General features: G+C 61.1%; 7 non-coding genes across 7 annotated transcripts; all 7 read right to left on the minus strand.

Annotated features, from left to right (window-relative positions):
- Window positions 1-1214: 1214 nt before the first annotated feature.
- On the minus strand, window positions 1215-1296 carry TRNAL-AAG (transfer RNA leucine (anticodon AAG)). The gene has a single exon. It is a non-coding gene; the product is annotated as a tRNA-Leu (tRNA).
- A 351-nt stretch (window positions 1297-1647) lies between these two features.
- TRNAM-CAU (transfer RNA methionine (anticodon CAU)) lies at window positions 1648-1720 on the minus strand. Its single transcript has one exon. It is a non-coding gene; the product is annotated as a tRNA-Met (tRNA).
- A 3857-nt stretch (window positions 1721-5577) lies between these two features.
- On the minus strand, window positions 5578-5650 carry TRNAM-CAU (transfer RNA methionine (anticodon CAU)). The gene has a single exon. It is a non-coding gene; the product is annotated as a tRNA-Met (tRNA).
- A 4304-nt stretch (window positions 5651-9954) lies between these two features.
- On the minus strand, window positions 9955-10036 carry TRNAL-AAG (transfer RNA leucine (anticodon AAG)). The gene has a single exon. It is a non-coding gene; the product is annotated as a tRNA-Leu (tRNA).
- A 351-nt stretch (window positions 10037-10387) lies between these two features.
- On the minus strand, window positions 10388-10460 carry TRNAM-CAU (transfer RNA methionine (anticodon CAU)). The gene has a single exon. It is a non-coding gene; the product is annotated as a tRNA-Met (tRNA).
- A 4224-nt stretch (window positions 10461-14684) lies between these two features.
- TRNAL-AAG (transfer RNA leucine (anticodon AAG)) lies at window positions 14685-14766 on the minus strand. The gene has a single exon. It is a non-coding gene; the product is annotated as a tRNA-Leu (tRNA).
- Window positions 14767-15117: 351 nt separating this feature from the next.
- TRNAM-CAU (transfer RNA methionine (anticodon CAU)) lies at window positions 15118-15190 on the minus strand. The gene has a single exon. It is a non-coding gene; the product is annotated as a tRNA-Met (tRNA).
- Window positions 15191-16976: the final 1786 nt, after the last annotated feature.

Here is a 16976-nt window from a genome sequence, read left to right on the forward strand (position 1 = left end):
TGTAAGTCCCCTTTGGCTACCATGGGGTTGACCTGGTGCCTCAAAGTCCCCTTAGGAATACACGGGGTTAACATTCTGCCTGTAAATCCCCATAGGAGTGATTGGGGTTGATCTGGTGCCTGGAAGTCACCTTTGGAATACATGGGGGTGACATTCTGCCTGAAACTCCCCTTTGGCTTCCATGGGGTTGACCTGGTGCCTCAAAGTCCCCTTAGGAATACATGGGGTTGACATTCTGCCTGCAAGTCCCCATAGGAGTTATTGGGGTTGACCTGGTGCCTGGAAGTCAGCTTTGGAATACATGGGGGTGACATTCTGCCTGTAACTCCCCTTTGGCTTCCATGGGGTTGACCTGGTGCCTGAAAGACCCCTTAGGAATACACGAGGTTGACATTGTGCCTGAAAGTCTCCTTTGACTTCCATGGGGTTGACCTGGTGCCTCAAAGACCCCTTAGGAATACATGGGGTTGACACTGTGCCTGAAAGTCCCCTTTGGCTTCCATGGGGTTGACCTGGTGCCTCAAAGTCCCTTTAGGAATACATGGGGTTGACCTTGTGCCTGAAAGTCCCCTTTGGCTTCCATAAGGTTGACCTGGTGCCACAAATTCCTACCGCCCAGGATTTCCCTGCCAAGCAAATACAGAGGGTGCGGTCGGGAAACAACAAACACAGCACCCGCACAACCACCCGGGGCTTAAGCCTCCAAAAACTGGCCCCCCCACCCAGGCTCCGTCTTCCCCTGCCCCCGCCGCCACCGCCCTGCTTCCCTACTTCCGCCTGCCCAACATTTGCTCCAGGTCCCGGCCTGCTACCCACCTTCCTCTCCCCAGCCATCCTAGTATCTAGAGGCCCCTACTCCAAGGCTTTTCACATCTGCTCCGCCTCCTTCGAGGCGACCGCCATTTCCCTCCTTGCCGTATCACACTGCTCCTCTTGGTCCTGCCTCCTGCAGGCACCCAGGTCGCCCTGGTCCTGCTCACCACTGTGTATGGGGCAGTCGCGAAGCTGGTCTCTTGGGACCAGGGGCAAGAAGGGCTGGAGCAGCCCCCCCAACTTGGGGGCAAGGGCTCCAGAAAGCAGGGGCAGAATGAGCAGAGTCGAGGCTTCAGCAGCCTAAGGGGGACCTTTGGGCAGAGGGCGAGCTGCGAGGGAACAAGGCCGTAGCAAGCGGAGCTTCGGGGGGCCCAAGTGCCACCTGCACGCTGCAAAATCTGTGGCAGCGGTGGGATTCGAACCCACGCCCCCGCAGAGACTGGAGCCTTAATCCAGCGCCTTGGACCGCTCGGCCACGCTCCCCCAGGCTGGGCCACTTTCTCTGCGGGGCGCCCAAGCACCTGCTTCGGCCTGGCTGCTTTTCCTCCGCCACCTCCCGCACCTGACACCGCACCAGCCCAGCAGAAAAGAAGCAGGGACTGGGGCTGCCACTAGTGACCGGGCTGGGCATGGCCCTCAGCGTTCATGGTGTGCGCTACCTTGGGCAAAGCCGGCCCAGGAAGAGCATCGCCAGCGCCACCCGCGCGGACACACCAGGCGCCTGCCTCCTGGCCAGCACCGGGAAGAAAAGGCAGCGGGGGGCCAAGCTTAGGCGACTGGAGCCTGCCCCGGGTGGCAGGCAAGGCGCCTGGCTCAGGCAGCAAGAGGCAAGCCTGCCTTCTCTGAGGCTCGAACTCAGGACCTCCAGATTATGAGACTGACGCGCTGCCGGCTGCGCTAAGAAGGCCCGGCTGGCTCAGCCCCCTGGTCCCGCACCACCACCGGGAGCCCTCACCTCCGGCCCACCGGGGTCCGTCGGCCAGGTCTAGGGCAAGGGACCCGGACGGGAAAACAATAGCAGCTCTCCAGCTCGGAAGGCGATTGCCATTCTCTCTCTCAGGGGCGCTCTCCTTCCCCACAAGAAGCCAACCGGATTATTGGGCGGCAGTTAGCTCTGCGAACCAGCCCTGTGAGCTCGGGGCACCAGCTGCTGGTCTTTTGCAACAAACAGCTCTGTTCAGGTCATGGGTCTGAAAAGACAGGAAGCAAAAGCCCTCCACCTCCATTCGACTTCCCCCTGGGGCCAGGGAAAGTGAGGCAGGGCTCAACATGAAGAGAGGAGGCACACCCCCAGCCACACACAACGCGAAGGGTGCTACGGGCTGCTCAGGACTGGGCTGGCCCTGTTGAGGATGCAGCCTGGGGCATTTCTCCCGTCAGGCACAATACTCGTGGGCACCAGTGGACCGCCGTGCTGGAGTGATGCACAGTCCTACTCCGTGGTCCCAGATCCTGAAAACATATTGCCTGGAGGCAGAACCCGCTGTCAAAGGCTGCTGTCAGAGGCTCAGAAGAGGGGCGCGGGCAGAAGAAAGGAAGGGGCGCCCTTCCACCTGGGCTCTGCAGGTATCTGTGGCCGGCGGTTGCATGGCCACCAGGAAGAGCGCTGGCTCGGGTTTTGGCCTGCGTGGGGAGCCTGCGGGAAGGCGTGGGCTGGGAGGAGGAGAAAGGAAGCACTGCTCCTCACTGTGCGAGGTGCTGGCTTCCTGTCAGAGAGGCAAGAGGGTGTCGGGGCAGAAGGGCAGCCTGCCAGCCCCAGCAGAGTGGCGCAGCGGGAGCGTGCTGGGCCCATAACCCAGAGGTCGATGGATCGAAACCATCCTCTGCTATGTTTCCCCCCTGCTTGCCTTTTGCTTCCCCTACCTGATTCCCGCCCCTCCAAGTGGCTTTGTCCTTGACATGCCTGAGAGTGGGGCTCTCCGGCCTCCTTCCCCAAAGGCGGTGGGGAGCGTGCTCACGGAACTTTGCAAGGGAAGGCCGGTGGGCTCTCCTCCAGTGACAGTCCTGCCGAGGGAGTGGGGGCGGGGCAGCTGCGGCAGCCCCGGGGCAGCTGTGGCCTCGGAGGGAAGGGAGGAGAAGGTGCTCAGAAGCAGAGAAGAGCCCGCCAGGAATGGGACCGAGTGACCTGGGCACCAGGCACCACAGCGCAAGCAAAGGAAGCCAACGCGGTTGCCAGGCCGTGAAGGCATCTTCCTCCCCCCTGCCTCCTAGTTTGGGGACCAAAGAAAGAAGGGGTTGAGCACCTGTGTCTGTGTTGGAGGCGGGAGGGAGAGGGAAGGATCGCAGGAGGATTTGGGGGACTGGGTCTAGGAGGAGCCCGAGAACGTGGCGGCCGCTACTCAGGAAAGGCCAGCAGAGCAGGGAGGCTGGCTGCAAAGGAAGGGCCTGGGAGAAGGCGGCCTGCCAAGAGCTGTGACCGCAGCCCCGAGGGGTCCTCCTACCTGGGCAAGACATCCGGGAATACAGCTTCAGCCCCCAAACCTGGAGCGTGGGGGCTGAGGAGGTGGCAACGTGGGCTTTGGGGCCCAGGCTGCCAAAGAGGCTGGAGCCAGAACCTGGCCCTCAGCCCGGTGGGGCCCCACGCCCTGCGGCGCGCTGGCCAGCCCGCCTTCTCCTGACGGGGCCGGGGAGGTGGGGGCGGCTCGCTCTCAGCACGGGCCCTTGACTTGCAATGCGTTTCCGGCCCTTGCTCGCCATGGGCCGAGAGGGCATTTGGCCAAAAATGGAGGGAGCGGAGAGAGCGAATCGGTCTCGTGACCTCAAACGCCAGAGGCTTGCATGGGGTTGACCTGGTGCCTGAAAGGTCCCATAGGAATGCATGGGGTTGACATTGTGCCTGGAAGTCCCCACTGGCTTGCATGGGGTTGACCTGGTGCCTGGAAGACCCCATAGGAATGCACAGGGTTGACTGTCTGCCTACAAGTCCCCATAGACTTGCATGGGGTTGAGCTGGTGCCCGAAAGGCCCCATAACAATGTCTGGGGATGACATTCTGCCTGGAAGTCCCCATAAGCTTACACGGGCTTGACCGAGAGCCTCAAGGTCCCCTTAGGCTTGCATGAGGTTGGCCTGGGGGCTCAAGGTCCCCATAGCAATGTATGGGGTTGACATATTGCTGGCAAGTCCCCATAGCAGTGAATGGGGTAGACCTGGTGCCTGAAAGTCCCCTTAGGAACACATGGGGTTGACATTCTGCCTGAAAGTCCCCATTGGCTTCCATGGGGTTGACCTGGTGCCTCAAAGTCCCCTTAGGAATACATGGGGTTGACATTCCGCCTGCAAGTCCCCATAGGAGTGATTGGGGTTGATCTGGTGCCTGGAAGTCACCTTTGGAATACATGGGGGTGACATTCTGCCTGAAACTCCCCTTTGGCTTCCATGGGGTTGACCTGGTGCCTCAAAGTCCCCTTAGGAATACATGGGGTTGACATTCTGCCTGCAAGTCCCCGTAGGAGTGATTGGGGTTGACCTGGTGCCTGGAAGTCAGCTTTGGAATACATGGGGATGACATTCTGCCTGTAACTCCCCTTTGGCTTCCATGGGGTTGACCTGGTGCCTGAAAGACCCCTTAGGAATACATGGGGTTGACACTGTGCCTGAAAGTCCCCTTTGGCTTCCATGGGGTTGACCTGGTGCCTCAAAGTCCCTTTAGGAATACATGGGGTTGACCTTGTGCCTGAAAGTCCCCTTTGGCTTCCATAAGGTTGACCTGGTGCCACAAATTCCTACCGCCCAGGATTTCCCTGCCAAGCAAATACAGAGGGTGCGGTCGGGCAACAATAAACACAGCACCCGCACAACCACCCGGGGCTTAAGCCTCCAAAAACTGGCCCTCCCACCCAGGCTCCGTCTTTCCGTGCCCCCGCCGCCACCGCCCTGCTTCCCTACTTCCGCCTGCCCAACATTTGCTCCAGGTCCCGGCCTGCTACCCACCTTCCTCTCCCCAGCCATCCTAGTATCTAGAGGCCCCTACTCCCAGGCTTTTCACATCTGCTCCGCCTCCTTCGAGGCGACCGCCATTTCCCTCCTTGCCGTATCACACTGCTCCTCTTGGTCCTGCCTCCTGCAGGCACCCAGGTCGCCCTGGTCCTGCTCACCACTGTGTATGGGGCAGTCGCGAAGCTGGTCTCTTGGGACCAGGGGCAAGAAGGGCTGGAGCAGCCCCCCCAACTTGGGGGCAAGGGCTCCAGAAAGCAGGGGCAGAATGAGCAGAGTCGAGGCTTCAGCAGCCTAAGGGGGACCTTTGGGCAGAGCGCAAGCTGCGAGGGAACAAGGCCGTAGCAAGGGGAGCTTCGGGAGGCCCAAGTGCCACCTGCACGCTGCAAAATCTGTGGCAGCGGTGGGATTCGAACCCACGCCCCAGCAGAGACTGGAGCCTTAATCCAGCGCCTTTGACCGCTCGGCCACGCTCCCCCAGGCTGGGCCACTTTCTCTGCGGGGCGCCCAAGCACCTGCTTCGGCCTGGCTGCTTTTCCTCCGCCACCTCCCGCACCTGACACCGCACCAGCCCAGCAGAAAAGAAGCAGGGACTGGGGCTGCCACTAGTGACCGGGCTGGGCATGGCCCTCAGCGTTCATGGTGTGCGCTACCTTGGGCAAAGCCGGCCCAGGAAGAGCATCGCCAGCGCCACCCGCGCGGACACACCAGGCGCCTGCCTCCTGGCCAGCACCGGGAAGAAAAGGCAGCGGGGGGCCAAGCTTAGGCGACTGGAGCCTGCCCCGGGTGGCAGGCAAGGCGCCTGGCTCAGGCAGCAAGAGGCAAGCCTGCCTTCTCTGAGGCTCGAACTCAGGACCTCCAGATTATGAGACTGACGCGCTGCCGGCTGCGCTAAGAAGGCCCGGCTGGCTCAGCCCCCTGGTCCCGCACCACCACCGGGAGCCCTCACCTCCGGCCCACCGGGGTCCGTCGGCCAGGTCTAGGGCAAGGGACCCGGACGGGAAAACAATAGCAGCTCTCCAGCTCGGAAGGCGATTGCCATTCTCTCTCTCAGGGGCGCTCTCCTTCCCCACAAGAACCCAACCGGATTATTGGGCGGCAGTTAGCTCTGCGAACCAGCCCTGTGAGCTCGGGGCACCAGCTGCTGGTCTTTTGCAACAAACAGCTCTGTTCAGGTCATGGGTCTGAAAAGACAGGAAGCAAAAGCCCTCCACCTCCATTCGACTTCCCCCTGGGGCCAGGGAAAGTGAGGCAGGGCTCAACATGAAGAGAGGAGGCACACCCCCAGCCACACACAACGCGAAGGGTGCTACGGGCTGCTCAGGACTGGGCTGGCCCTGTTGAGGATGCAGCCTGGGGCATTTCTCCCGTCAGGCACAATATTCGTGGGCACCAGTGGACCGCCGTGCTGGAGTGATGCACAGTCCTACTCCGTGGTCCCAGATCCTGAAAACATATTGCCTGGAGGCAGAACCCGCTGTCAAAGGCTGCTGTCAGAGGCTCAGAAGAGGGGCGCGGGCAGAAGAAAGGAAGGGGCGCCCTTCCACCTGGGCTCTGCAGGTATCTGTGGCCGGCGGTTGCATGGCCACCAGGAAGAGCGCTGGCTCGGGTTTTGGCCTGCGTGGGGAGCCTGCGGGAAGGCGTGGGCTGGGAGGAGGAGAAAGGAAGCACTGCTCCTCACTGTGCGAGGTGCTGGCTTCCTGTCAGAGAGGCAAGAGGGTGTCGGGGCAGAAGGGCAACCTGCCAGCCCCAGCAGAGTGGCGCAGCGGGAGCGTGCTGGGCCCATAACCCAGAGGTCGATGGATGGAAACCAGCCTCTGCTATGTTTCCCCCCTGCTTGCCTTTTGCTTCCCCTACCTGATTCCCGCCCCTCCAAGTGGCTTTGTCCTTGACATGCCTGAGAGTGGGGCTCTCCGGCCTCCTTCCCCAAAGGCGGTGGGGAGCGTGCTCACGGAACTTTGCAAGGGAAGGCCGGTGGGCTCTCCTCCAGTGACAGTCCTGCCGAGGGAGTGGGGGCGGGGCAGCTGCGGCAGCCCCGGGGCAGCTGTGGCCTCGGAGGGAAGGGAGGAGAAGGTGCTCAGAAGCAGAGAAGAGCCCGCCAGGAATGGGACCGAGTGACCTGGGCACCAGGCACCACAGCGCAAGCAAAGGAAGCCAACGCGGTTGCCAGGCCGTGAAGGCATCTTCCTCCCCCCTGCCTCCTAGTTTGGGGACCAAAGAAAGAAGGGGTTGAGCACCTGTGTCTGTGTTGGAGGCGGGAGGGAGAGGGAAGGATCGCAGGAGGATTTGGGGGACTGGGTCTAGGAGGAGCCCGAGAACGTGGCGGCCGCTACTCAGGAAAGGCCAGCAGAGCAGGGAGGCTGGCTGCAAAGGAAGGGCCTGGGAGAAGGCGGCCTGCCAAGAGCTGTGACCGCAGCCCCGAGGGGTCCTCCTACCTGGGCAAGACATCCGGGAATACAGCTTCAGCCCCCAAACCTGGAGCGTGGGGGCTGAGGAGGTGGCAACGTGGGCTTTGGGGCCCAGGCTGCCAAAGAGGCTGGAGCCAGAACCTGGCCCTCAGCCCGGTGGGGCCCCACGCCCTGCGGCGCGCTGGCCAGCCCGCCTTCTCCTGATGGGGCCGGGGAGGTGGGGGCGGCTCGCTCTCAGCACGGGCCCTTGACTTGCAATGCGTTTCCGGCCCTTGCTCGCCATGGGCCGAGAGGGCATTTGGCCAAAAATGGAGGGAGCGGAGAGAGCGAATCGGTCTCGTGACCTCAAACGCCAGAGGCTTGCATGGGGTTGACCTGGTGCCTGAAAGGTCCCATAGGAATGCATGGGGTTGACATTGTGCCTGGAAGTCCCCACTGGCTTGCATGGGGTTGACCTGGTGCCTGGAAGACCCCATAGGAATGCACAGGGTTGACTGTCTGCCTACAAGTCCCCATAGACTTGCATGGGGTTGAGCTGGTGCCCGAAAGGCCCCATAACAATGTCTGGGGATGACATTGTGCCTGGAAGTCCCCATAAGCTTACACGGGCTTGACCGAGAGCCTCAAGGTCCCCTTAGGCTTGCATGAGGTTGGCCAGGGGGCTCAAGGTCCCCATAGCAATGTATGGGGTTGACATATTGCTGGCAAGTCCCCATAGCAGTGAATGGGGTAGACCTGGTGCCTGAAAGTCCCCTTAGGACCACATGGGGTTGACATTCTGCCTGAAAGTCCCCATTGGCTACCATGGGGTTGACCTGGTGCCTCAAAGTCCCCTTAGGAATAAATGGGGTTGACATTCTGCCTGAAAGTCCCCATTGGCTTCCATGGGGTTGACCTGGTGCCTGGATGTCCCCTTAGGAATACATGGGGTTGACATTGTGACTCAAAGTCCCCTTTGGCTTCCATGGGGCTGACCTGGTGCCTCAAAGTCCCCTTAGGAATACATGGGGTTGACATTCTGCCTGCAAGTCCCCATTGGCTACCATGGGGTTGACCTGGTGCCTCAAAGTCCCCTTAGGAATACACGGGGTTAACATTCTGCCTGTAAATCCCCATAGGAGTGATTGGGGTTGATCTGGTGCCTGGAAGTCACCTTTGGAATACATGGGGGTGACATTCTGCCTCAAACTCCCCTTTGGCTTCCATGGGGTTGACCTGGTGCCTCAAAGTCCCCTTAGGAATACATGGGGTTGACATTCTGCCTGCAAGTCCCCATAGGAGTGATTGGGGTTGACCTGGTGCCTGGAAGTCAGCTTTGGAATACATGGGGGTGACATTCTGCCTGTAACTCCCCTTTGGCTTCCATGGGGTTGACCTGGTGCCTGAAAGTCCCCTTAGGAATGCAAGGGGTTGACATTGTGACTGAAAGTGCCCTTTGGCTTCCATGGGGTTGACCTGGTGCCTCAAAGTCCTCTTAGGAATACACGGGGTTGACATCCTGCCTGCAAGTCCCCATTGGCTACCATGGGGTTGACCTGGTGCATCAAAGTCCCCTTAGGAATACATGGGGTTGACATTCTGCCTGAAAGTCCCCATTGGCTTCCATGGAGTTGACCTGGTGCCTGGACGTCCCCTTAGGAATGCAAGGGGTTGACATTGTGACTCAAAGTCCCCTTTGGCTTCCATGGGGCTGACCTGGTGCCTCAAAGTCCCCTTAGGAATACATGCGGTTGACATTCTGCCTGCAAGTCCCCTTTGGCTACCATGGGGTTGACCTGGTGCCTCAAAGTCCCCTTAGGAATACACGGGGTTAACATTCTGCCTGTAAATCCCCATAGGAGTGATTGGGGTTGATCTGGTGCCTGGAAGTCAGCTTTGGAATACATGGGGGTGACATTCTGCCTGTAACTCCCCTTTGGCTTCCATGGGGTTGACCTGGTGCCTGAAAGACCCCTTAGGAATACACGGGGTTGACATTGTGCCTGAAAGTCCCCTTTGGCTTCCATGGGGTTGACCTGGTGCCTGAAAGACCCCTTAGGAATACATGGGGTTGACACTGTGCCTGAAAGTCCCCTTTGGCTTCCATGGGGTTGACCTGGTGCCTCAAAGTCCCTTTAGGAATACATGGGGTTGACCTTGTGCCTGAAAGTCCCCTTTGGCTTCCATAAGGTTGACCTGGTGCCACAAATTCCTACCGCCCAGGATTTCCCTGCCAAGCAAATACAGAGGGTGCGGTCGGGCAACAATAAACACAGCACCCGCACAACCACCCGGGGCTTAAGCCTCCAAAAACTGGCCCTCCCACCCAGGCTCCGTCTTTCCGTGCCCCCGCCGCCACCGCCCTGCTTCCCTACTTCCGCCTGCCCAACATTTGCTCCAGGTCCCGGCCTGCTACCCACCTTCCTCTCCCCAGCCATCCTAGTATCTAGAGGCCCCTACTCCCAGGCTTTTCACATCTGCTCTGCCTCCTTCGAGGCGACCGCCATTTCCCTCCTTGCCGTATCACACTGGTCCTCTTGGTCCTGCCTCCTGCAGGCACCCAGGTCGCCCTGGTCCTGCTCACCACTGTGTATGGGGCAGTCGCGAAGCTGGTCTCTTGGGACCAGGGGCAAGAAGGGCTGGAGCAGCCCCCCCAACTTGGGGGCAAGGGCTCCAGAAAGCAGGGGCAGAATGAGCAGAGTCGAGGCTTCAGCAGCCTAAGGGGGACCTTTGGGCAGAGCGCGAGCTGCGAGGGAACAAGGCCGTAGCAAGGGGAGCTTCGGGAGGCCCAAGTGCCACCTGCACGCTGCAAAATCTGTGGCAGCGGTGGGATTCGAACCCACGCCCCCGCAGAGACTGGAGCCTTAATCCAGCGCCTTGGACCGCTCGGCCACGCTCCCCCAGGCTGGGCCACTTTCTCTGCGGGGCGCCCAAGCACCTGCTTCGGCCTGGCTGCTTTTCCTCCGCCACCTCCCGCACCTGACACCGCACCAGCCCAGCAGAAAAGAAGCAGGGACTGGGGCTGCCACTAGTGACCGGGCTGGGCATGGCCCTCAGCGTTCATGGTGTGCGCTACCTTGGGCAAAGCCGGCCCAGGAAGAGCATCGCCAGCGCCACCCGCGCGGACACACCAGGCGCCTGCCTCCTGGCCAGCACCGGGAAGAAAAGGCAGCGGGGGGCCAAGCTTAGGCGACTGGAGCCTGCCCCGGGTGGCAGGCAAGGCGCCTGGCTCAGGCAGCAAGAGGCAAGCCTGCCTTCTCTGAGGCTCGAACTCAGGACCTCCAGATTATGAGACTGACGCGCTGCCGGCTGCGCTAAGAAGGCCCGGCTGGCTCAGCCCCCTGGTCCCGCACCACCACCGGGAGCCCTCACCTCCGGCCCACCGGGGTCCGTCGGCCAGGTCTAGGGCAAGGGACCCGGACGGGAAAACAATAGCAGCTCTCCAGCTCGGAAGGCGATTGCCATTCTCTCTCTCAGGGGCGCTCTCCTTCCCCACAAGAACCCAACCGGATTATTGGGCGGCAGTTAGCTCTGCGAACCAGCCCTGTGAGCTCGGGGCACCAGCTGCTGGTCTTTTGCAACAAACAGCTCTGTTCAGGTCATGGGTCTGAAAAGACAGGAAGCAAAAGCCCTCCACCTCCATTCGACTTCCCCCTGGGGCCAGGGAAAGTGAGGCAGGGCTCAACATGAAGAGAGGAGGCACACCCCCAGCCACACACAACGCGAAGGGTGCTACGGGCTGCTCAGGACTGGGCTGGCCCTGTTGAGGATGCAGCCTGGGGCATTTCTCCCGTCAGGCACAATACTCGTGGGCACCAGTGGACCGCCGTGCTGGAGTGATGCACAGTCCTACTCCGTGGTCCCAGATCCTGAAAACATATTGCCTGGAGGCAGAACCCGCTGTCAAAGGCTGCTGTCAGAGGCTCAGAAGAGGGGCGCGGGCAGAAGAAAGGAAGGGGCGCCCTTCCACCTGGGCTCTGCAGGTATCTGTGGCGGGCGGTTGCATGGCCACCAGGAAGAGCGCTGGCTCGGGTTTTGGCCTGCGTGGGGAGCCTGCGGGAAGGCGTGGGCTGGGAGGAGGAGAAAGGAAGCACTGCTCCTCACTGTGCGAGGTGCTGGCTTCCTGTCAGAGAGGCAAGAGGGTGTCGGGGCAGAAGGGCAGCCTGCCAGCCCCAGCAGAGTGGCGCAGCGGGAGCGTGCTGGGCCCATAACCCAGAGGTCGATGGATCGAAACCATCCTCTGCTATGTTTCCCCCCTGCTTGCCTTTTGCTTCCCCTACCTGATTCCCGCCCCTCCAAGTGGCTTTGTCCTTGACATGCCTGAGAGTGGGGCTCTCCGGCCTCCTTCCCCAAAGGCGGTGGGGAGCGTGCTCACGGAACTTTGCAAGGGAAGGCCGGTGGGCTCTCCTCCAGTGACAGTCCTGCCGAGGGAGTGGGGGCGGGGCAGCTGCGGCAGCCCCGGGGCAGCTGTGGCCTCGGAGGGAAGGGAGGAGAAGGTGCTCAGAAGCAGAGAAGAGCCCGCCAGGAATGGGACCGAGTGACCTGGGCACCAGGCACCACAGCGCAAGCAAAGGAAGCCAACGCGGTTGCCAGGCCGTGAAGGCATCTTCCTCCCCCCTGCCTCCTAGTTTGGGGACCAAAGAAAGAAGGGGTTGAGCACCTGTGTCTGTGTTGGAGGCGGGAGGGAGAGGGAAGGATCGCAGGAGGATTTGGGGGACTGGGTCTAGGAGGAGCCCGAGAACGTGGCGGCCGCTACTCAGGAAAGGCCAGCAGAGCAGGGAGGCTGGCTGCAAAGGAAGGGCCTGGGAGAAGGCGGCCTGCCAAGAGCTGTGACCGCAGCCCCGAGGGGTCCTCCTACCTGGGCAAGACATCCGGGAATACAGCTTCAGCCCCCAAACCTGGAGCGTGGGGGCTGAGGAGGTGGCAACGTGGGCTTTGGGGCCCAGGCTGCCAAAGAGGCTGGAGCCAGAACCTGGCCCTCAGCCCGGTGGGGCCCCACGCCCTGCGGCGCGCTGGCCAGCCCGCCTTCTCCTGACGGGGCCGGGGAGGTGGGGGCGGCTCGCTCTCAGCACGGGCCCTTGACTTGCAATGCGTTTCCGGCCCTTGCTCGCCATGGGCCGAGAGGGCATTTGGCCAAAAATGGAGGGAGCGGAGAGAGCGAATCGGTCTCGTGACCTCAAACGCCAGAGGCTTGCATGGGGTTGACCTGGTGCCTGAAAGGTCCCATAGGAATGCATGGGGTTGACATTGTGCCTGGAAGTCCCCACTGGCTTGCATGGGGTTGACCTGGTGCCTGGAAGACCCCATAGGAATGCACAGGGTTGACTGTCTGCCTACAAGTCCCCATAGACTTGCATGGGTTTGAGCTGGTGCCCGAAAGGCCCCATAACAATGTCTGGGGATGACATTCTGCCTGGAAGTCCCCATAAGCTTACACGGGCTTGACCGAGAGCCTCAAGGTCCCCTTAGGCTTGCATGAGGTTGGCCTGGGGGCTCAAGGTCCCCATAGCAATGTATGGGGTTGACATTGTGCTGGCAAGTCCCCATAGCAGTGCATGGGGTAGACCTGGTGCCTGAAAGTCCCCTTAGGAACACATGGGGTTGACATTCTGCCTGAAAGTCCCCATTGGCTTCCATGGGGTTGACCTGGTGCCTCAAAGTCCCCTTAGGAATACATGGGGTTGACATTCCGCCTGCAAGTCCCCATAGGAGTGATTGGGGTTGATCTGGTGCCTGGAAGTCACCTTTGGAATACAGGGGGGTGACATTCTGCCTGAAACTCCCCTTTGGCTTCCATGGGGTTGACCTGGTGCCTGAAAGACCCCTTAGGAATACACGGGGTTGACATTGTGCCTGAAAGTCCCCTTTGGCTTCCATGGGGTTGACCTGGTGCCTCAAAGTCCGCTTAGGAATACACGGGGTTGACATTGTGCCTGCAAGTCCCCATTGGCTTGCATGGGGCTGACCTGGTGCCTCAAAGTCCCCTTAGGAATACATGGGGTTGACATTCTGCCTGAAAGTCCCCTTTGGCTTCCATGGGGTTGACCTGGTGCCTGAAAGTCCCCTTAGGAATGCAAGGGGTTGACATTGGGACTGAAAGTGCCCTTTGGCTTCCATGGGGTTGACCTGGTGCCTCAAAGTCCGCTTAGGAATACACGGGGTTGACATCCTGCCTGCAAGTCCCCATTGGCTACCATGGGGTTGACCTGGTGCCTCCAAGTCCCCTTAGGAATACATGGGGTTGACATTCTGCCTGAAAGTCCCCTTTGGCTTCCATGGGGTTGACCTGGTGCCTGGACGTCCCCTTAGGAATACATGGGGTTGACATTGTGACTCAAAGTCCCCTTTGGCTTCCATGGGGCTGACCTGGTGCCTCAAAGTCCCCTTAGGAATACATGGGGTTGACATTCTGCCTGCAAGTCCCCATTGGCTACCATGGGGTTGACCTGGTGCCTCAAAGTCCCCTTAGGAATACACGGGGTTAACATTCTGCCTGTAAATCCCCATAGGAGTGATTGGGGTTGATCTGGTGCCTGGAAGTCACCTTTGGAATACATGGGGGTGACATTCTGCCTGAAACTTCCCTTTGGCTTCCATGGGGTTGACCTGGTGCCTCAAAGTCCCCTTAGGAATACATGGGGTTGACATTCTGCCTGCAAGTCCCCATAGGAGTGATTGGGGTTGACCTGGTGCCTGGAAGTCAGCTTTGGAATACATGGGGATGACATTCTGCCTGTAACTCCCCTTTGGCTTCCATGGGGTTGACCTGGTGCCTGAAAGACCCCTTAGGAATACATGGGGTTGACACTGTGCCTGAAAGTCCCCTTTGGCTTCCATGGGGTTGACCTGGTGCCTCAAAGTCCCTTTAGGAATACATGGGGTTGACCTTGTGCCTGAAAGTCCCCTTTGGCTTCCATAAGGTTGACCTGGTGCCACAAATTCCTACCGCCCAGGATTTCCCTGCCAAGCAAATACAGAGGGTGCGGTCGGGCAACAATAAACACAGCACCCGCACAACCACCCGGGGCTTAAGCCTCCAAAAACTGGCCCTCCCACCCAGGCTCCGTCTTTCCGTGCCCCCGCCGCCACCGCCCTGCTTCCCTACTTCCGCCTGCCCAACATTTGCTCCAGGTCCCGGCCTGCTACCCACCTTCCTCTCCCCAGCCATCCTAGTATCTAGAGGCCCCTACTCCCAGGCTTTTCACATCTGCTCCGCCTCCTTCGAGGCGACCGCCATTTCCCTCCTTGCCGTATCACACTGCTCCTCTTGGTCCTGCCTCCTGCAGGCACCCAGGTCGCCCTGGTCCTGCTCACCACTGTGTATGGGGCAGTCGCGAAGCTGGTCTCTTGGGACCAGGGGCAAGAAGGGCTGGAGCAGCCCCCCCAACTTGGGGGCAAGGGCTCCAGAAAGCAGGGGCAGAATGAGCAGAGTCGAGGCTTCAGCAGCCTAAGGGGGACCTTTGGGCAGAGGGCGAGCTGCGAGGGAACAAGGCCGTAGCAAGGGGAGCTTCGGGAGGCCCAAGTGCCACCTGCACGCTGCAAAATCTGTGGCAGCGGTGGGATTCGAACCCACGCCCCCGCAGAGACTGGAGCCTTAATCCAGCGCCTTGGACCGCTCGGCCACGCTCCCCCAGGCTGGGCCACTTTCTCTGCGGGGCGCCCAAGCACCTGCTTCGGCCTGGCTGCTTTTCCTCCGCCACCTCCCGCACCTGACACCGCACCAGCCCAGCAGAAAAGAAGCAGGGACTGGGGCTGCCACTAGTGACCGGGCTGGGCATGGCCCTCAGCGTTCATGGTGTGCGCTACCTTGGGCAAAGCCGGCCCAGGAAGAGCATCGCCAGCGCCACCCGCGCGGACACACCAGGCGCCTGCCTCCTGGCCAGCACCGGGAAGAAAAGGCAGCGGGGGGCCAAGCTTAGGCGACTGGAGCCTGCCCCGGGTGGCAGGCAAGGCGCCTGGCTCAGGCAGCAAGAGGCAAGCCTGCCTTCTCTGAGGCTCGAACTCAGGACCTCCAGATTATGAGACTGACGCGCTGCCGGCTGCGCTAAGAAGGCCCGGCTGGCTCAGCCCCCTGGTCCCGCACCACCACCGGGAGCCCTCACCTCCGGCCCACCGGGGTCCGTCGGCCAGGTCTAGGGCAAGGGACCCGGACGGGAAAACAATAGCAGCTCTCCAGCTCGGAAGGCGATTGCCATTCTCTCTCTCAGGGGCGCTCTCCTTCCCCACAAGAACCCAACCGGATTATTGGGCGGCAGTTAGCTCTGCGAACCAGCCCTGTGAGCTCGGGGCACCAGCTGCTGGTCTTTTGCAACAAACAGCTCTGTTCAGGTCATGGGTCTGAAAAGACAGGAAGCAAAAGCCCTCCACCTCCATTCGACTTCCCCCTGGGGCCAGGGAAAGTGAGGCAGGGCTCAACATGAAGAGAGGAGGCACACCCCCAGCCACACACAACGCGAAGGGTGCTACGGGCTGCTCAGGACTGGGCTGGCCCTGTTGAGGATGCAGCCTGGGGCATTTCTCCCGTCAGGCACAATACTCGTGGGCACCAGTGGACCGCCGTGCTGGAGTGATGCACAGTCCTACTCCGTGGTCCCAGATCCTGAAAACATATTGCCTGGAGGCAGAACCCGCTGTCAAAGGCTGCTGTCAGAGGCTCAGAAGAGGGGCGCGGGCAGAAGAAAGGAAGGGGCGCCCTTCCACCTGGGCTCTGCAGGTATCTGTGGCGGGCGGTTGCATGGCCACCAGGAAGAGCGCTGGCTCGGGTTTTGGCCTGCGTGGGGAGCCTGCGGGAAGGCGTGGGCTGGGAGGAGGAGAAAGGAAGCACTGCTCCTCACTGTGCGAGGTGCTGGCTTCCTGTCAGAGAGGCAAGAGGGTGTCGGGGCAGAAGGGCAGCCTGCCAGCCCCAGCAGAGTGGCGCAGCGGGAGCGTGCTGGGCCCATAACCCAGAGGTCGATGGATCGAAACCATCCTCTGCTATGTTTCCCCCCTGCTTGCCTTTTGCTTCCCCTACCTGATTCCCGCCCCTCCAAGTGGCTTTGTCCTTGACATGCCTGAGAGTGGGGCTCTCCGGCCTCCTTCCCCAAAGGCGGTGGGGAGCGTGCTCACGGAACTTTGCAAGGGAAGGCCGGTGGGCTCTCCTCCAGTGACAGTCCTGCCGAGGGAGTGGGGGCGGGGCAGCTGCGGCAGCCCCGGGGCAGCTGTGGCCTCGGAGGGAAGGGAGGAGAAGGTGCTCAGAAGCAGAGAAGAGCCCGCCAGGAATGGGACCGAGTGACCTGGGCACCAGGCACCACAGCGCAAGCAAAGGAAGCCAACGCGGTTGCCAGGCCGTGAAGGCATCTTCCTCCCCCCTGCCTCCTAGTTTGGGGACCAAAGAAAGAAGGGGTTGAGCACCTGTGTCTGTGTTGGAGGCGGGAGGGAGAGGGAAGGATCGCAGGAGGATTTGGGGGACTGGGTCTAGGAGGAGCCCGAGAACGTGGCGGCCGCTACTCAGGAAAGGCCAGCAGAGCAGGGAGGCTGGCTGCAAAGGAAGGGCCTGGGAGAAGGCGGCCTGCCAAGAGCTGTGACCGCAGCCCCGAGGGGTCCTCCTACCTGGGCAAGACATCCGGGAATACAGCTTCAGCCCCCAAACCTGGAGCGTGGGGGCTGAGGAGGTGGCAACGTGGGCTTTGGGGCCCAGGCTGCCAAAGAGGCTGGAGCCAGAACCTGGCCCTCAGCCCGGTGGGGCCCCACGCCCTGCGGCGCGCTGGCCAGCCCGCCTTCTCCTGACGGGGCCGGGGAGGTGGGGGCGGCTCGCTCTCAGCACGGGCCCTTGACTTGCAATGCGTTTCCGGCCCTTGCTCG

The sequence above is a fragment of the Alligator mississippiensis genome, chromosome 4 (genome assembly GCF_030867095.1).
Source record: "Alligator mississippiensis isolate rAllMis1 chromosome 4, rAllMis1, whole genome shotgun sequence".
NCBI lineage: Eukaryota > Metazoa > Chordata > Crocodylia > Alligatoridae > Alligator > Alligator mississippiensis.